The following is a 20,596-nucleotide window of genomic DNA, read 5'->3' as shown; positions in this document are numbered from 1 at the left end:
ATATGTACAACAATGCCAAGCAACCAGAGCTTCCAGGGACTAAGCCACTACCTAAAGACTATACATGGACTGACCCTGGACTCTGACCTCATAGGTAGCAATGAATATCCTAGTAAGAGCACCAGTGGAAGGGGAAGCCCTGGGTCCTGCTAAGACTGAACCCCCCAGTGAACTAGACTGTCGGGGGGAGGGCGGCAATGGGGGGGGAGGGAAGGGGAAGGGGGAAGGGAATAACACTCGAAATGTACATAAGAAATACTCAAGTTAATAAAAATAAAATAAAATAAAATAAAATAAAATAAAAAAAAAAAAATAAAGGGTTATAATTTGCCAAAAATAAAAAAAGAAGCAACTGTGTTTGATTGATTCTTTGTATTCATTTTGTTTGTTTTCTAGGTTATTGATGTCAGTCCTGAGTTTGATCATTCTTACACTCTACTCCTCTTAGGTATGATTTATTTTCTTTTTGTTCTAGAGTTTTAAAGTTTGTTGTTAAATACTAGTATATGATCTCTTCGATTTTTAATGTGCTTAGTGCTCTGAATGTTGTCTCTTAGAACCGCTTTCATGGTGTTTCTGCAAATTGGAAATGTTGTATACTTATTTTCATTCTTGAAATCTTGAATTTATTTATTTAAGTTTTATGTCTCTTGACACATGTTTCCATCTTGTAGTGAGCTGTTCAGCCTATGAGTTTATATGCCATCCAAGTCAGTTATTGAAACTGAGCTTAGTCCATGTAGTTCGATAAATGCCCAAAAGTTATTCTAATTTTCTCTTTGAGTTGGAACATGCTTTGTAATAGAGTACATGGAATAGCTTAGGGAGAAAATCCATAAGGTGTTGATAAGAAAGGTTCTTTTGTGTGTATGTATGGGTTAAATATTGGCTAAATCTGTTAGGTCTCTTTGTCTTAAAATATCAGTTGGATCCAACATCCTTTTTAGTTTTGATTTAGATGATCTATTGGCAAGAGCAGAGTATTGTGATTTAAGCTACACATGTGCTATTGTTTTGTTTGTTATTTTAGGTACTTGGATACCCTTGTGTTTGTTTCTTAGAAGTTAATAATTAGAATGCCATTTCAGTATATTTTTCCTTTGAGGAGTTTGTGTTGTCCTTCCCGATCTCTTTTGATTAGTTTTGCCCTGAAATCTATTTTTCAGATAGTATAATGGGTAAACCTGCTTGTATCTTGAAAGTCAATTTGTTGGAATATCTTTTTGTTAGCCTCTTTATTCTGAGTTGATACACGTCTTTTGATTTTGGTATATGTTTGTTTGTATACAGGATAAGGATGTATCCTTGTATTTACATTCTGTTGTCTTCTTATTGAATTAAGATGATTGACATTTCAAAGATACCAAATCATTTTGTTCATTACTCTTATTTTGTTATTAATGGTGGTGGTGATGGTGGTGGTGGTAGTTGTAATGATGTGCATGTATACATGCCTGCTTACACGGTGTGTGTGTGTGTGTGTGTGTATGTGTGTGTTTTCCTTCTCTTAATTTTGCTGGTCTGATATTATTTTTTGTCTTTTTCTTGAGTATGATTCTTCTTTTTTCATCTTTTCGTGGGTATTTCTGTTAACATTTCAAATATTTATTTCCTTTCAGGTTTCAATGCCAACTTTTTCTAACCCCTCTCCTTGTGTATTTGTTCCCTTCCAATCCTCCCCCCAATTGCCCTCCTCCCCTCAAAATCCACGTTCACTGGTCCAGCCTTATGGGACAAGGCTTCCACCTAATGAATTGCCTTTACTAGGCTATTTATTTGCTACTACCTATAAGTTGGAGCCCAAGGGTCAGTCAATGTATAGTCTTTTACGGGTAGAGTGGCTTGAATGCAGAGCTTTGGTTGGTTGGCATTGTTGTTCTATGGGGTTGAGCCTTCGGCTCTTTAGTCCTTTCTCTGATTCCTGCACCGGGGATCCTGTTCTCAGTTCAGTGGATTGCTGCTGGCATTTGCCTATGTATTTGCCATATTCTGGCTGTGTCCCTCAGGAGAGATCTACATCTGGTTCCTGTCGGCCTGCACTTCTTGGCTTGATCCATCTTATCTAGTTTGGTGGCTGTATATGTATGGACCACATGTGGGGCAGGCTCTAAATGGGAGTTCCCTCAGTCTCTGTTCTAAACTTTGCCTACCTATACCCTCCCAAGGGTATTCTTGTTCTCCTTTTAAAGAAAGAGTGAAGCATCCTCATTTTGGTCATCCTTCTTGAGTTTCATTCATTCTGTGCATTTAGGGTAATTTTAGCAATTGGGCTAATATCCACTTATCAATGAGTGCATGCCATGTGTGTTTTTCTGTGATTGGGTTACCTCATTCAGGATGATATTTTCCACTTCCATCCATTTGCCTATGAATTTCATAAAGTCATTGTATTTGATAGCTGAGTAGTATTCCGTTGTGTAGATATACCACATTTTCTGTATCCATTCATCTGTTGAAGGACATCTGGGTTCTTTCCAGCTTCTTGCTACTATAAATAAGGCTGCTATGAACATGGTGGAGCATGTGTCTTTCTTATAAGTTGGGGAGTCTCTTGGGTATATGCCCAAGAGAGGTATAGCTGGGTCGTCAGGTAGTTCAAAGTCCAATTTTCTGAGGAACCTCCAGACTGATTTCCAGAAATGTTGTACCAGTCTGCAATCCCACCAACAATGCAGGAGTGTTCCTCTTTCTCCACATCCTTGACAGCATCGGTTGTCACCGGAGGTTTTGATTATAGCCATTCAGACTGGTGTGAGGTGGAATCTCAGGGTTGTTTTGATTTGCATTTCCCTTATGACTAAAGATGTTGAACATTTCATTAGGTGTTTCTCAGCCATTCGGCATTCCTCAGCGGTGAATTCTTTGTTTAACTCTGAATCCCATTTTTTAATAGGGTTATTTGTCTCCCTGCGGTCTAACTTCATGAGTTCTTTATATATTTTGGATCTGACCTTCTATCGTTGTACGGATTGGTAAGATTTTTCCCAATCTCTTGGTTGTCATTTGGCCTATCAACAGTGTCCTTTGCCTTACAGAAGCTTTGTAGTTTTATGAGACCCCATTTGTCCATACTTGATCTTAGAGCATAAGCCATTGGTGTTTTGTTCAGAAAATTATCTCCCGTGCCCATGTATTCAATATTCTTCCCCACTTTCTCTTCTATTAGTTTAAGTGTATCTGGTTTGATATGGAGGTCCTTGATCCACTTGGACTTAAGCTTTGTACAGGGTGATAAGAATGGATTGATCTGCGTTCTTCTACATGCTGACCTCGAGATGAAATAGCACCATTTGCTGAAAATGTTATCTTTTTTTCTATTGGATGATTTTGGTTCCTTTGTCAAAAATCAAGTGATCATAGCTGTGTGGGTTCATTTCTGGGTCTTCAATTCTCTTCCAATGGTCAATCGGCCTGTCTCTGTACCAATACCATGCAGTTTTTATCACTATTGCTCTGTAATACTGCTTGAGTTCAGGGATAGTGATTCCCCCTGAAGTCCTTTTATTGTTGAGGATAGTTTTAGCTATCCTGGGTTTTTTGTTATTCCAGATGAATTTGCAAATTGTTCTGTCTAACTCTTTGAAGAATTGGATTGGTATTTTGATGGGGATTGCATTGAATCTGTAGATCGCTTTTGGTAAAATGGCCATTTTTACTATATAAATCCTGCCAATCCACGGGCATGGGAGATCTTTCCATCTTCTGAGAACTTCTTCAATTTCTTTCTTCAGAGACTGAAAGTTCTTACCATACAGATCTTTCACTTGCTTGGTTAAAGTCACACCAAGGTATTTTATATTATTTGGGACTATTATGAAGGGTGTCATTCCCCTAATTTCTTTCTCAACTTGTTTCTCTATTGTGTAGAGGAAGGCTACTGATTTATTTGAGTTAATTTTGTACTCAGCCACTTAGCTAAAAGTGTTTATCAGGTTAAGTAGTTCTCTGGTGGAACTTTTGGGATTACTTAAATATACTATCATATCATCTGCAAATAGTGATATTTGGACTTCTTCCTTTCCAATCTGTATCCCTTTGATCTCCTTTTGTTATCTGATTGCTCTGGCTAGAACTTCAAGTACTATACTGAATAAGTAGGGAGAGAGTGGGCAGCCTTGTCTAGTCCCTGATTTTAGTGGGATTGCTTCAAATTTCTCTCCATTTAGTTTAATATTAGCTACTGGTTTGCCGTATATGGCTTTTACTATGTTTATTTATGGGCCTTGAATGCCTGTCCTTTCCAGGACTTGTATCCTGAATGGGTGTTGAATTTTGTCAAATGCTTTCTCAGCATCTAATGAAATGATCATGTGGTTTTTTTTATCTTTCAGTTTGTTTATATAATGGATTATGTTGATGGTTTTCCGTATATTAAACCATTCCTGCATGTCTGGGATGAAGCCTAATTGATCATGATGGATGTTTATATTGATGTGCTCTTGGATTCGGTTTGCAAGAATTTTATTGAGTATCTTGGCGTTGATATTCCTAAGGGAAATTGGTCTGAAGTTCTCTTTCTTTGTTGGATCTTTGTGTGGTTTAGGTATAAGAGAAATTGTGCTTTCGTAGAAGGAATTCGGTAGCGCTCCGTCTATTTCAATTTTGTGGAATAGTTTGGATAGTATTGGTATGAGGTCTTCTATGAAGGTCTGATAGAATTCTGCACTGAACCCATCTGGACCTGTGCTCCTTTTGGTTGGGATACTTTTAATGACTGCTTCTATTTCTTTAGGAGCTATGGGGTTGTTTAAATAGTTTATCTGTTCCTGATTTAACTTGTTTTCCTGCCTTTCATTCTGAGGTAGTGTCTGTCTTTGTCTCTGAGGTGTGTTTCCTATAGGCAACAGAATGCAGGGTCCTCATTGCATATCGAGTTTGTTAGTCTATGTCTTTTTATTGGGGAATTGAGTCCATTGATGTTGAGAGATATTAAGGAATAGAGATTGTTGCTTCTTTTATTTTCGTATTTGGATGTGAGATTATGTTTGTGGTTTTTTTTCTCTTTGTTTTGTTGCCAAGATGATTGTTGTGCCCACCTCGTCTGGCAAGGAAGACACAACACCATTGGATCCTTGTCAACAGCCTTTATTGCAGGACACCTTCATTGCTGATACGGGGACAAAGTCGCTCACCTTATATACACAACAGTATGTTAATAATCTTCAGGGATTGGTGGGGCACGGGTCACCCCACTATCACCCCACTGTCACCCCACTACTTTTCCTCCAGGGATTGGCGGGCTTGAATCCTCACCAACATGGTACCGCCCCTCATTAGCACTATATTGACCAACTGACACCAGGTGCAAAACCGCTGCAGCGCGGTACTATTGTTCACCACAGGAGGGGCGCGAATCCATACAGCTGCCTGACGAGGGGACAAGCCTGCGCATGCGCGGTAAGTTGTTTACATTCAGACGGGGCTGACTGTCGGCGCCATCTTTGTTTTGCCGCGCCGCTCCCGACAGATGATTAGTTTCTTGCTTTTTCTAGGGCGTAGCTTACCTCCTTATTTTGGGCTTTACCATTTATTATCCTTTGTAGCGCTGGATTTGTAGAAAGATATTGTGTTAATTTGGTTTTGTCATGGAATATCTTGGTTTCTCCATCTATGTTAATTGAGAGTTTTGCTGGAGACCATAACCTGGACTGGCATTTGTGGTCTCTTAGGGTCTGTATGACATCTTTCCAGGATCTTCTGACTTTTATAGTCTCTGGTGAGAAGTCTGGTGTAATTCTGATAGATCTACCTTTATATGTTACTTGACCTTTTTCCATTACTGCTTTTAATATTCTTTCTTTGTTTTGTGCATTTGGTGTTTTCAGTATTATGTGATGGGAGGAGTTTCTTTTCTCATCCAATCTATTTGTAGTTGTATGTTTATGGGCATCTGTTCCTTTAGGTTAGGGAAGTTTTCTTCTATGATTTTGTTGAAGATATTTACTGTTCCTTTGAGCTGGGAGTCTTCACTTTCTTCTATACCTATTATCCTTAGGTTTGAACTTCTCATTGAGTCCTGGATTTCCTGTATGTTTTGGACCAGTAGCTTTTTTCGTTTTACATTATCTTAGACTGTTGTGTTGATGATTTCTATGGAGTCTTCTGCTCCTGAGATTCTCTCTTCTATCTCTTGTATTCTGTTTGTGATGCTTGTATCTATGGCTCCTTGTCTCTTCCTTTGGTTTTCTATATCCAGGGTTGTTTCCCTGTGTCCTTTCCTTATTGCTTCTATTTCCATTTTTAACTCCTTCACCTGTTTGATTATGTTTTCCTGGAATTCTTTCAGGGATTTTTGTGATTCCTCTCTATAGTCTTCTACTTGTTTATTCATGTTTTCCTGCGTTTCTCTAAGGGAGTTCTTCACGTCTTTCCTGAAGGCCTCCAGCAGCAGCATCAAATGTAATTTTCAATCTAGATCTTGCTTTTCTCGTGTGGTTGGATATTCAGTGTTTGCTTTGGTGGGAGAATTGGGCTCCGATGTTGCCATGTAATCTTGGTTTCTGTTGTTTGGGTTCCTGTGCTTGCCTGTGGCCATCAGGTTGTCTTTGGTATTACCTTGTTCTGCTATTTCTGACAGTGACTTGACGGTCCTATAGGCCTGTGTGTCAGGAGTGCTGTAGGCCTGTTTCCTGTTTTCTTTCAGCCAGTTATGGGAACAGAGTGTTCTGCTTTCAGGCGTGTAGTCATTCTTGTCTATTGTCTTTCAGCTCTTTCCTGTGGACATGTGTCCTGGAGTCCACCACATAGTCACTTGGAGCCGAAAAAGTTGAGATGTACTTTACTGTCTTGGGCCCGAAGTAGCTCTTCTGGACTGGTTTCAGCTCTCTGTGAGGCAACATTCAGAAAAGGAGCCTGCCCTCCTTCTTCAGGGTCCCCTGTGCACAGGGGGCCCAGATGGCACTAGGTGTTTTCCTCTAGAGTCAGAAATGTGGGCAGAGCGTAGCTCCTCTGGTTTCCCAGGCGTGTCTGCCCCTCTGAAGGTCTAGCTCTCCCTCCCACAGATTTGGGTGCAGGAATATGTTTGACTGGGTCCCTTCAGATCTGGGTCCAGTCTAGACCACAGGGTTTCTGCAGCTTGAATGCCCCATCTTCCTGTTCCCAGCAGCCCCATACAGTGTCCTCTTGGGCCCAGGAAGTGGGCAAAGGTGGGCAATCTGGAGGTCTCTCCTGTCTGCAGTCTCAGGAGTGCCCATTTCTGGGCGATCCGTTCTCTCTCCCAAGGGATTTGGAAACAAGGAGCTGTGGGTTGGGATCAGAGAGGGTCGGGTACCAACTAGAAACCAGAAATGTCCTGTCCCAGAGTAATTTTGCCTTTGTGTGTTCTGAGTCTACCAGACAGGTCACTTGGAGCAGAAAAGTTGGTCTTACCTCTGGCCTCGGGCCTGAAGTTGCTCCTCAGTACTGGGTTTTAGCTCTCCATGAGGGTAGCAACCAGAAGGGCCTGCCCCCATGATTAAATTCTTTAAGTTGAAATATTCCTTCTACTGCTTTCTGTAGATATATGTTGCTTCAATTTGGCTTTATCATTGAAGATATTATTTTCTCTATTATGATTGATATTTTTTGCTGGATATAGTAGTCTAGCCTGACAAGTAGGGTCTATTAGAGTATCTAGAACATATATCTCGGCCCTTCTGACTCAAAGAATTAGGAGTTAGTGTAATAGATCTGCTTTGATATAGTACTTGTCCTTTTAACACTCTTTCTTTGTTCTGTATATTTAGTGTTTTGATTACCATGTACCAAGGAGAATTTTTTTCTAGTTAATTTCTTTGGTATTCTGTATGCAATTAACACGTTGGCAGGCATCTTTTTCTTTAAATATAGGAAATTCTTTTTATGATTTTATTGAAAATATTTTCTGTACCTTTGGTCTGGGTATCTTTTACTATTCCTATTATTTCTAGATTAGGTCTTTCCACAGTTTATAAGATCCGCTGACAGTTTTGTGCCTGATTTTCTTTAACATTTTCTTTGACTAAGGTATTCATTTTATATATTGTGTTTTCAATGCGTGAACTTTTCTTCCATCTTCTGTTGATAAGGCTTGTTTTGAAGTTTGTTTTTGAGTTCCTTCTTTCTTTTTTCCAGATTTGGCTCAGTTTGACTTTTCTTTATTTTTTATTATTCTTTGAGGTCTTAAATTGTTTTATTCTTTTCTGTCTAATTTCCATTTGTGTTTTTATAGATTTCTTTAAGGAATTTTTGTTTAAGGATCTCTATCATATTTGTAAAATAAATCTATTTTAAGGTCATTTTGTGCTTCAGCTATATTGTAGTACTTAGGATATACTGTGCTAATATTGCTGCCCTCTACTGGAGACCTTTTTGTCCTATTACTGAATCTGTTTTTTATGCTAGAGTCTAAACATATGGCCTTGAGAAGAGTATGCTAGGTACTAAGGTCTGGTTTTCTCTTTGCTATGTGGTTATTGCACTCCTTGTATTGTATTGCTCCATTTGGTTCCTATAAGAGTGTAATGGCTGTTTGTTGCCTGGTAGAAAGGTTGTTGTTTTGTTTTTGTTTTGTTTTTGTTTTTGTTTTTTGTTTTTTTTTGGGATGTGGCCACTGGGCTTTCAGGGTAAAATTTGTTCTTAGGTATTGAGGTATGACACTCAAAAATATGATTAGGCATTGAATGGGATGAGTGAGTTCACAAAAGAGAGGAAAGTGGGGTGCCCCACCTTGATCTGTTTAGTCTCCTGGGAATAGATGTAGAAGACTACCATACAAAGGTGTCCTCTATAGAGCTGGGGATGAGATTGTGAAATTAGATATGAAGGAGAGGAGGGAAAGTGGAGACCTGAAGCTTGTCTACCTGCTTGCTGGCCTACTTCCTTCTCTGTCAGGCTTGCCTGGTTGGTTCCCAGAGAAAGCCTTCTGGAGTCGAGGTCTGGAATAATAGAATAATTAGAGAGGAAGGATAGAGAAGACCTGTGTAATCTGCTGAAATTGGAAGCAAAGAGGAAATGAAAGGCCCAGCAAGTTGTCTGCTAGAGATACGGGAATGACAATGTCAAATTATATTTGGAGGAGAAAAGGGAGTAATATAGACTTGCAAGTAGGCTACCTACTTCCCTGTTGGTTGTGGCCTGTAAGTTCCTAGGGAATTCCTACTGGAGCTGGGGACTAAAATAAAATGATAAGTCTGAGGAAGAAAACTTTGAGTTGAAGATGTGTATTCCACTAAAATGGAGTCAGAGGTGTAGGTGTGGCTGCAGTAGGTGGTCTGCTAAAGAGCTGGGAGTACCAAGAAATGATTGGATTTGGAGGAGAGGAAGGAGGGGTGAAGATCTGCTGTTGACCTACTTTTTCTCATGGCCTTCAAGGCCTGCTGGTGTTGGAACCTGGAATAGTGGGATGATTGAAGGGAAAGAAGGTTGGAGAAGGTCTTCATGACCTAATGGAGATGTGAGTAATAGACAAAGGAAACTACCACATTATATTGTTCTGCTACAGAGCTGGAAATAATACTAATGGATTGGACATGGAGATATATATATATATATATATATATATATATATATATATATATCATGCAATAGTATATACCCATAAATTTTTCAATAATGTTCATTTTGCTAGTAAGGAATTAGACATCATATAAAATGAAATAAAGCAGCTCCTCGTGTGTGGAAAGAGAAATGTTAATGTCAAAAAAGAATAGAGTAAAATAATAGAATATGTTAATAAGAGAAGAAATGAAATGAAAATCACAAAACAATTCTATAGGCATTCTATTATCTTGAAAATATGGAAACTACTACTTCTTAAGGTGATCTAATCTTGGTCTTCAGATAAAAAGGAAAGTTTCTATTACATAGAAAATGATCAATATTTGTGGGGATTCAAATGTTTGTTACCCATATTTTATCATTATATATTGATTCATCATTCTCAAGCCCATTCATGTCAATAAATATTATGGAACAAGACAAATTAAGAAGACATATACATTAAAGCTTCAGTCTCATAAATATGAATATTAAATATGTTATTGTAGCTGCCAAAGATTACCTTTACATTGTAGAATTATTCTGTTTTCTTCTTGTAGTGCCCGTCTAAGTTTAGAAAGATTAATAGTACCTTGGTTTTGTATAGTAGTTCCCCCCCCCAAGACTAAACCCACCCATCTTGGAATTCCCTCATTAAGACTCAGAATGGTTACCCAGTTACCCAGACTGGAAAAAATAGGATGTTGGTCTGGAAAAAATAGGATGTTGTAAGGGAAGGTGAAACCCTCCATTCTTCAGGAAAACTCATTAAGCTCAGAAAGTAAACAATTTCAGGATAATCCCTAAAACTGACCAGATTCACTATGACCCATAATCCCCAAGCATAAATAAACAGAAAAGTGTGCTAAAAGAAGCTTTCAGACAATGTGAGCTGTCTGGAAGACTATCAGTTCAACTGCTGGAATTACTTTTTTACTGCTGTGATAAAATAACATGACCAAGACAACCTGCAGAAGAAAGACATTATTTTGGCCTTATGGTTTGGGGATGCTAGGGTCAAGAGCAATGGAGAAGACAGGCAGCAAACATTCAGACATAGTGGAAGCTGAGTGTTCTCACATTTAGAATCACTGGCAAGAAGCTGAAAGTGCTAGCACGTGGCATCTGAAACTCCAAAGACAGGCTCTACTGCAATGCTTCCTGCAGCCAGACCACATTCCCTATTCCTCCTCAATCAGCCACCAAGTGAGAACAAAGTAGCCTATTTACCTGAGACTTGAAAGGGACATCTTATTCAAACTACCATAGCAGTGGAGATGTAGCTGCCAGAAGGAGGCTAAGACCAGATGAATCACTTGGAAAGGATACTCCCCAGTTGAATGAGCTTCATGAAGATTGTACAGTATGCTCTGGGTTCCAGCCATCTTCAGCTGTCATCCATGCTGGAGTGGACTTTGGTGATGCAGCTGTCTTTGAATAATTTCTGTTCTTACACATGACTCCTCATCCATATTTCTGTGAATAATGAATAAAACCCATTTGCTCATCAAGTTGGACATCACTGTTATCTTTGCTTTATGTGTCATTGGGATGAGTCTATATTTATTCTAGTTTCTGCAGGAATACTGCCATACAACTCCTACTTAGGAGAAAAAACTGATAAAAGATGAATTTAAGGCTAGTTGGCATGGCAACATCCTGTCTCAAAATAAATAAATAAATAAATAAATAAATAAATAAATAAATAAATGGAAAAAAAAGAAAACAGTATGAAAGACCAGGAATGGCTGGCTTGTGAAACCAGGGGATCCATATATACATGTAAGAAATATGGATTGAAATTTTGTAGATTTTAAATATTTATCAATTTTATGCAAAACATATCTTTATGATAAAATTGTTATGAGATAGCAATCAGATTTTTTTGTTTAAATACAATTTAATTTATTGACAAGTTATAAAATAATGAGCATAACACTATGTTGATGAAAATAAAAGAACCTATAAGAGACAGTTTTGATGTTCAATTCCCAGCATTTTTTATTTTCTCATTTTTAATTATTTTTAATACATAAAACATTTATCTAATTCAAAATGCTAATATTTTAAAGGCTTATAAGAACATGCTATTTTTACATTTTCTTATTTGGCATTAGTCTCTTACTGTAAATAATATTGTTGATTTCTTATATTGCATTATCCCAGAGTCTCTGTGACGATGTGGAGAAAGAGGAACACTCCTCCATTGTTGGTGGGATTGCAGACTGGTACAACCATTCTGGAAATCAGTCTGGAGGTTCCTCAGAAAATTGGATATTGAACTGCCTGAGGATCCAGCTATACCTCTCTTGAGCATATACCCAAAAGATGCCCCAACATATAAAAAAGACACGTGCTCCACTATGTTCATCGCAGCCTTATTCATAATAGCCAGAAGCTGGAAAGAACCCAGATGTCCCTTCAACAGAGGAATGGATACAGAAAATGTGGTACATCTACACAATGGAATATTACTCAGCTATCAAAAACAATAACTACATGAAATCCTTAGGCAAATGGATGGAGCAAAAGAATATCATTCTGAATAAGGTAACCCAGGCACAGAAAAACACAAATGGCATGCACTCACTGACAAGTGGATATTAGCTCAAAAGCTTGGAAATACCCAAGAAAAATACACAGACCATATGAAGCCCAAGGAGAGGACTAAAATGTGCATGTTTCATTCCTTCTCAGATGGGAGAACAAAATATTCATAGGAAGAAATACAGGAGCAAAGAGTGAAGCAGGCACTGAATAAAAGTCCATCCAGAGACTGCCCCACCTGAGGATTCATCCCATATGCTGCCATCAAACTCAGACACTATTGCTGATGCCAAGGAGTTCTTGCTGACAGGAGCCTGATATGGATGTCTCCTGAGAGGTTCTGCCAGACGCTTACTGATACAGATGAGGATGGTTGTAGCTAATCATTGGAATGAACAAGGGGACCCCAATGGAAGAGTTAGAGAAAGGACTGACAGAGCTGAAAGAATTTGTAACACCATAGAAAGAACAATATCAATCAACCAAACTCCACCAGAGCCCCCAGGGACTAAACGATCAACCAAAGAGTACACATGGAAAGACCCATGACAATAGCCACATATGTAGCAGAGGATGGCATTGTCCAGCATCAATAGGAGGAAAAGCCCTTGGTCCTGTGAAGGCTCGTTTCCCGAGTGTAGGGTAAGTCCAGTTTGCTGAGGTTGGAGTGGGTGAATAGGAATAAGAGCATCCTCATAGAAGCAGGGAGAGGGAGAGGGAGTATGGGAGACAGGAGAAAGGGGATAACATTTGAAATGTATAAAATATCCAAGAAAAATAAAATTATTAAAAACAAACAAGTCTGATTTGCATTATAGCATGAATATCAAGGATTTTTTCTACTTAGAACATTTCAAAGTCTAAGAGCTTTTTTCTTTTTTGGTTTTTAGTTTAAATGAAAAGAAAAATAAAAAGAACAAGTTTCAAAGAATAATACAAGTAAGGAACATACTTAAATAATATTGCCTCTAAATATATATTTTTCATCACATTCCTAACTTGTTATAATTAGTCTGGAACTAGCGACATAGTGAAATAAAATAAAATAAAGTAAAACAAAATGAAAAAAGTCTCATCATATAACCAAGGATAGACTTAAATTCAAAGCAGTCCTTTTGAATTACCCTCTTAATTTCAAGAGAAACTTTTAAAATGCCAGTTTCATGAAACATCTTTTTTGGGAAGCTATATTGCTGCTATGTGCCGCTATTATTCCATCCCTAAATAGAATATGATACTATAAATCACATTTAATTTCCATAAGTGTTGGATGAAGTAGTATAAACTGCATAGAATATATCAGTGTTTGGTATAGTCCCTTTCTTTTATTTTTGAGATTGTAATATAATTTCATCATTACTCTCTTTTCCTTCTACAAAACCCTCTATGTTTACCTTGCTTATTCTCTTTTAAAATGTATGGCCTGTTTTTTCAATTAATTGCAGTTACATTTATATATATATATATATATATATATATATGTGTGTGTGTGTGTGTGTGTGTCTGTGTGTCTGTGTGTCTGTGTGTCTGTGTGTGTCTGTGTATACACACATTCCTTACTATGAATTGTTCAGGCTATATAATGTTTTCAGGGCTGAAATTTTAATTCTGAATAACCAACTAGGGTGATTTTCCTTGAGGAAGACGGTTCTTGGTGTAGGGTTGAGGCCTCATAGTCTATATTTCCCATCCACTAGACATGTCTATTTTTGTTGTCTATGTTCAGCATATATTCAGGCAATCATGTTGTTGAGACTTTATCGGTGCAGCTTCTAACAGTATATTCTTAATAATTATTATCACATTTTAAGTTTTATTTCTTCAAAACTTAAATAATAACTATGGATTGTACTCAGTATTAAGTTACTTGATGTTTTCATGTTTACATGCCAATATATATTATGTAGCTAATTACATTGTAAATAACATAAAAGTAATATGAAATAGGAATCTCAAGAATGTCCTGGTCTAGTTGGCTAGATAAACTCATACATAACATGAACTAGTACATAACATAAACTAGTAGAATGCATTTTAGTTCACGGTCTTTCACTGTGACCTAAAACAGTTCAACAAACTGAGGAGAGCATAACACTGCTTAACGCAAACCTCTGTAAGGGCTTTGTGGATATTGCAACATAAACCTGAGTACTAAAAGGAATCTCACATTTGGACCTGAAACACGAATTGGCTTGGCTTTCATTTAGAAAAGTACTAGGATAGTTAAGGTATACTTGATATAGAACCATCATATAAGGTATAAAGTGTACATAGTGACATTTTAGAACATAACATTCTTGGATCTCACAGGAAAATATGCACCTACAGAATTGCTTTCTAAGACAAACAGAAAGCCAGGATATAGCACACTGATTTTCTAAGAGAGTTTAGACTTGTGGTTGATGAAGCATATTCAAATAGTAGCAATATATTGTCAGCCCAGACCTAACCCAGTTTGCCTTTTTTAACTGGGCCAATTCCACAGTAGCGAGCTAGAGGCAAATCTGCTGACCTGCATGTTACCCATCGCCCACTCAGGCACATTAAAGGATGGGCATCCATTTTCAGAATTCCTAGCTGCGTTGCAGCTCACATAAGAGATGAGAGAAAACTGCAGCCACTGTATTTCTTGGCAAGCTGCTTGGATAAAAATAGAGATCTGCTGAGTAAGTATTTGCTATATCTGCAGACATTTCCCAGCTGGGGAATTAGACTTTTTCATCTAATTTCCCCCCTTTGAAATTTTACTTAAATTAGTCCCTCAACTTTATCTTCTCTATAAAAAAACTCACATTTTTAATTGATATATTTAAAATACATTCTCTTCTTTATATTTTTAAAATTCTGCATTTATTTCAACCATTCTGAACTTGTAATCTTAAAATATTTACTTTCTGTTTTGAGATTTTAAAAATGGTTTTCATGTTCCAGTGGAATCTACATATCAAGTCACTTTTTACTGAAGAAAGGAAAGATGAGACCAGTACATCAGTACTTAACAAATATGTTCTGGAAATACTTGATTTGAAAAGAACTAGAGATATTCTTGAAAGCAAATTTATTTAATTCATCAAAGAAACTTCTTCTGTGAATACATGGTCTACTAAAGCTCTATCCAAACACGCTGTAACAGTAGTTTTTTGAGAACTGATAAATTTTCATACATGAGAAAAGAAATATCTAAGTGGGAGCTTGATCTCAGACTTTCCTTTTCCTTTATGGACTCTTGTTCTAACTCATGGCAAAAGTTGCTGACCTTTCTTTCTGCTAAGTGGCATGATGTCCCCAAAGAGAAGTATGAAATGTTTTTTATTCTATGTGATTACTTTATAAATACATTAAAATCAGCCTTTAAAGCAACAGTATAAGTACTAAGGCATGAGATTATTATACTACATGCTGAATGAGATTTCACAAGTGAACTCCTTTGTCTTCCAGAAAGTATTCATAGTAGCTGCATCAAAAAGAATTATAATGCATAATATTCATAGATGCTTCTGCTTAAAATGTTATTTACAAAAACAATGCAAAAGAAAAATATCAATAATTTATCCTGCTATCCCCTCATTTATCAAAGCATGTATACCTCACTGCAGTGTGTTTAAGTTCCTTCTTATTCAGAATGGCAGACACTGGATGTACTGATCTTGTTAAATAAAAATCCTCATTTTGTTAATCAGTTAGTGTTGCTATGTTGAACTTAAAGAGGAAGTATAATGTTGCACTTCAGAGCATGGACTTTATAAGTCATTATTCTAGGTTCAAACCCAGTACTTTTTGTGAAATGTAAAACAAATCAGTCAGATCTCTGTTCCTTCATAACCATGATCAATAAATAGAACTGATAATAACGTCTAATTCACTGCTCTGTATGGAGCAGTCACTGCCACATAAATACTATAAATCTTACATGTTTTGTGTCACTCTAAATATACATAAAAGTCATGAGACTGTATTCCATCTAAGCTTATACAGTGTACAGAAAAACTAAAATTTCACTATGTGCCAATATATATCAAAGTACTAAGTACTTAAACACAAAAAGTAGAACACAATTTCTGTTCTGAAGTGTATACCCCTTGAGGATAATAAGCAACTACAGTTGATGTGGGAAAATATTTACACAAACTTTGAAGGAGAACATTTTCAAAACATTCCTATATACAAGGCCAATAATGTGGAGTGAGAGAAGAGTTTCATAAGTAAGGCTGTTGGGAAGTTTCTTTTTTTTCTATACTACAGAGACAAAAGAACATATGGATTTAACAAATCCATAATGGAAAGAAAATAGGTCAAAATGGAGATAATGATTTTTAATAATACAAATAATAATTGAAAAGTCAAAAATAGAAAAAGTCCAAATGCCAGATAAAATTGGTAATGAATTTTATAGCTATTTCCTATTCTAGCAGATAGATTTTCTTTGAGCTACAGTTAAATTTTACCTACACACAAACATTCTGTGTATGTACATGGACATTTGGGTGATTTCCTTGCTCATTTTGGGTAAGTCGTTGAAAGTGTAACTCCCATCTAAGGTACCTTGTGAGAACAGGGACAACCACATATACAAAAACAAAACAATACTTGGTTGAATTATTTCCATGGAAAAATGATAACAAAGCTAGAGTTTCTTAGTAATGTGTTTGTATTAGTATCATGCAAAGTATTTAGAAGTTTCAGAATTGTTTGGAGTAAATTCTATTTACTTTTAACAATAACCTTTGGAGATGAATAATAATTCTGGTTTTGTGGGGGTGTGGCAGACACTGGTAGAAAATGAGACTGGTTAGCTTGTTATTCAATAAGAACTTGGCAGTGTATCCAAAGTGTTACTATAGTTAACAGAATAATTAAAATAGAAAAAAGAACTATTAAATAGGATAACTTGCAATTGCTGACAATTCTCATTATTTTTCTTCTTGAAGAAAAAACTGGTATTCATTATTGATGTCCCAAAACAAAACCTCTGGAATTGACATTAAGCAGTATAAAATGCATACTAGTCATAGATTGGCTAAAATTGCAAAGATAAAATATGCTGATTCATGGGGGTAACTTTTATTGATTTATATCACAGATGACCTTTCTTAAAACCACGTAGCTTAGAACAGAGAAGTCTAAACTGATATAAGTATTTTCTTCTTCATTTTTTTTTCTTTTTTATTGGCTATTTTATGTATTGGCATTTCAAGTTTTATCCCTGTTCCTGGTTACCCCCTCTCCCATCCCCTCCCCATGCTTCTGTGAGGATGCTGCCCTCCCACCCACCCACTCTCACCTCACTGCACTGGCATTCCCCTACACTGGGAAATGAACCTTCACAGGACCATGAGTTTTTCTTCCTTTTTTATGCCAGACAACCAAATGTTTCAAAGTAAATGAGATAAGATGCATAACACAAGGGTATGTGACTATGTTCATAGTAGCTTTATTCATAATAGCCAGAAACTGGAAACAACCTAGATATCCCTTAACTGAAGAACAGATAATAAGCATGGTAAATTTACACAATGGAGTATTATTACTCAGCTATTAAAAATTATATCAAAATCTTGCAAGAAAATTGATAGAGCTAGAAAATATATTCCTGAGTGAGGTTACTCAGCAAGTCAAATATGGTATGTACTCACTTATAAGTAGCTATTAATGATAAAGTACAGGATAATCAGGCTACAGACCCTAAGAACCTAAGAAGGACTGCCCAAGGTTAGGGATGGGATATTTGAATCTCACCTGAGATGGGGAAATAAAATAGACATGGTTGTGGAATGGATAGGGGACTGACTGAGGGGGAAGTGGATATAGAAACAGAGGGATCAAGATGTCAGAGGAAGAAGAAAACTGGAAGAAATAATTGGAAGGCAGGGATCACATCTGTGGATCAAGCTAGACACCTAGGGCAATGGAAAGTCCTAGCTATCTATGAAGGTGAGCCTAGTAAGACTCCTAGCAATGGAGGGTATGGAGGATGAACAGCCCATCTTCTGTAATCACACAAGAATACTAAACAACCCAACCACAAAACATCCTATCTACAATTTGTTCTGTCTAAATGATATGCAGGTTTAAGATGGAGCAGAGATTAGGGGGATTGACAAACTAATGACTGGTCAAGCTTGAGACCCATGCCATAAGAGATAGCCCATGCCTGATATTGTTGATGATATTCTGCTATACCTGCAGAAAGGAGCATAGCATAGATGTCATCAGAGATCCCTCATCCAGTGAATCATGGAAACAGATGCAGAGACCCACAACTAAGCATTAGTCAGAGCCTGGGTAATCTTGTGGAAGATGGGAAGGAAGGAGCCAGAAAGGTAAAGAGCACTATAAAAAAATACACCGAATCAACCAACCTGGGCCCATAGGGGCTCACAGAGACTGAACTGTAAACTAGAGAGGATGCATGAGATTGACCTAGGTCCTCTGTACATGGTAGCAGTATTGTACACTGGTCTTCATGTAGGACTTCTAACAGCAGGTACGGGGGCTGTCTCTGACGCTGTTGCCTGTCTCTGGAATCTTTTCTCTCTACTGAACTGCCTTGTCTAACCTCAATTGAGAAGGAGATGCTACTAGTCTGATTGCAACTTAATAGGCTAAGACTAGTTACTATCCATGAGACTCCTCCCCTTTTTTGAAGAGAAAGTTAGGAGGAGGGGTTGGGATTTAGCTCAGTGGGAGAGCACTTGCCTAGGAAGCGCAAGGCCCTGGGTTCGGCCCCCAGCTCCGAAAAAAAAAAACCAAAAAAAAAAAAAAAAAAAAAAAAAAGAAAGTTAGGAGGAGGAGTGGGTGGATGGATGGCAGATGGGGGAAAGAATGGAGGCAAGAATGGGGGGCAACTGTAGTCAGGCAGTAAAGCAAATGAATTTATTGTAAAATAAAAAATAAATTTTTATTTATTTTTGATCAATATACACCAATGTATATTGGGTATACATTCATACACTCACACATGCATTTTTTGTCAAACACCCCAGTTTTCCAATATGTTATATACTTAATAACTAATTCAATTTACTTATATACTAAGTATATAATTTAAACTAAATTAAGCGTTCTTGTGAAAATTGTACCTGATTAGCTCATTTCAGATACCTTCATGTTTTTATGTGACATGTTTCCTTAAAATTAGAAAAATAAAACTACTGCTTATAAACATATTGTTTGGTTTGTAGCTGTCAGTTTTTTGTTTTCTGTGACATTCTCTTAGACAGACTTTGGGTCAAGCCAGTGGATTTCTTGTTCATAAATATGGTTAAGTCTTTATTAGAGTTGTATTGTCGAACTAGATAAATGAGTCAATGAATGTTATATTGGCATCCCAAATTATGAAACTACTTGCCTATAATTTCAGATACTAGAACAAAATATTTAAAAACCTTGATGCAGAAAAATGTCTCAAAAACTGACATGAATTTGAACTGTTATGGCTTTGGGAAATATTTAATTTCGAATATATATATATATACATACACACACACACACACACACACACACACACACACACACACACACACATATATATATATATATATATATATATAGTTACTAAAGGTCTATAAAACCAACATTGTATTAGGAATGATTTACACACACACACACACACACACACAAACACACACTCACACACACATATACACACACAAACACACACATACACACACAAACACATAAACACACAAACACAGAGTGAGGTTAATCTGGAACACACTATGCCAAGCCATTATTGAAAGCTATCTATTGGTCTATGTATGTAGTGGAAGGCAGATATTTACCAAAGACTACTTCTAATCAATGAGACAACACATAAGCAGTAAAGAAACTGATGCAATGCTTTCTTTAAATATAATTTTACATCAGGATATTTTGCAAATCTTACTTTGTTTATCTTTCTGACTTATCCATTTTGTTACCCAATTTGATGACCAAACACCAGTTCATATATGTTGCCTTTGAAAGTAGGTACATGTGATCCAGGAACTCCCTGAAAAGCAGATTTCGTCCATATCTATTTTTCTCATTTTGTTTCATTATTTCTGTCACTATGTAAAACAATTTTATTTTTTTGATAATTTTCTCCTCACACCCTAATAAAGCAAACATAATATGAGAAGGCAAAATACTTATAGAATCATTAGTTACAGTTATAGCATACATATATGGATAAATTTCAAAAAGGCTTCCTGGATTATTGATTTTTTTGTTTCTTTGTTGTCTTTGCTTGCTCATTTGTTTGTTTCTTTTATTTTTACTTGTTGGGGTTCATCTGGAACTCTTTGTAATCTGGCTGTCTTAGAACTCACAGAAATCTGCCTGTCTTTGGTTTCTCAAAAGGACACTCAATGTTGTAAGTTTATTGACCATTTGTCTCTGTATGAAAATATTTTTTAAAAATTTTCCCCAGAATGTAACTCAGGAATGGAATAATAATCTTACATTATACTTAATACATCTTAGCTTTGGAACTTATATGAGATACAAACATGGGAAGATTATTAAATAAAAAGATTATTGTGTTATTTTTTACACAACATATGGTATTCAGAAA

This window comes from Rattus rattus, chromosome X (genome assembly GCF_011064425.1).
Source record: "Rattus rattus isolate New Zealand chromosome X, Rrattus_CSIRO_v1, whole genome shotgun sequence".
NCBI lineage: Eukaryota > Metazoa > Chordata > Mammalia > Rodentia > Muridae > Rattus > Rattus rattus.
Note: the sequence above shows the minus strand (reverse complement) of the source record.